Here is a 444-nt window from a genome sequence, read left to right as displayed (position 1 = left end):
CTCCTTGGAGGGCATGGACTTAATTTGGATTGCAGGTATGCCGAATCGGAGTAAAAATAGACACGGTTTTACGCCCATGCACGCCATATTGCCCCGAGCCATTAGTTCTTTTATTTATTATTTGTTCTTTTTCGACAGCCGCCGGCATGCGGCCTTATCACTGTGATAAGGCCGCATAAGGCTCCCCTAAAGAAAAAGGAAAGAAGAAAAAGCGTGCCTCCCGCTTCACTGGCGTCGTTGACGACAAACGCGGCCAACCGTGCTCGGAGTAGCTTGCAAGACGCCGAAGGAAACGGTCGTCAGTTTGAATCTGTGTAAAGTTTCTTCCGTGTAGCCATTAAATCAGTTTAAGTTTCACCGGAGTTTTATTCTGTGACCAAATTATCTCAACACAGACGCGACGACCACAACGATTAAGACAGACAGCACCCATTTTAGTGACGC

Source organism: Amblyomma maculatum, chromosome 5 (assembly GCF_055883805.1).
Source record: "Amblyomma maculatum isolate TAMU_Amacu chromosome 5, ASM5588380v1, whole genome shotgun sequence".
NCBI classification, from domain to species: Eukaryota; Metazoa; Arthropoda; class Arachnida; order Ixodida; family Ixodidae; genus Amblyomma; species Amblyomma maculatum.
The sequence above is the reverse complement of the archived record's forward strand: the minus strand, read 5'-3'. Positions refer to the sequence as shown.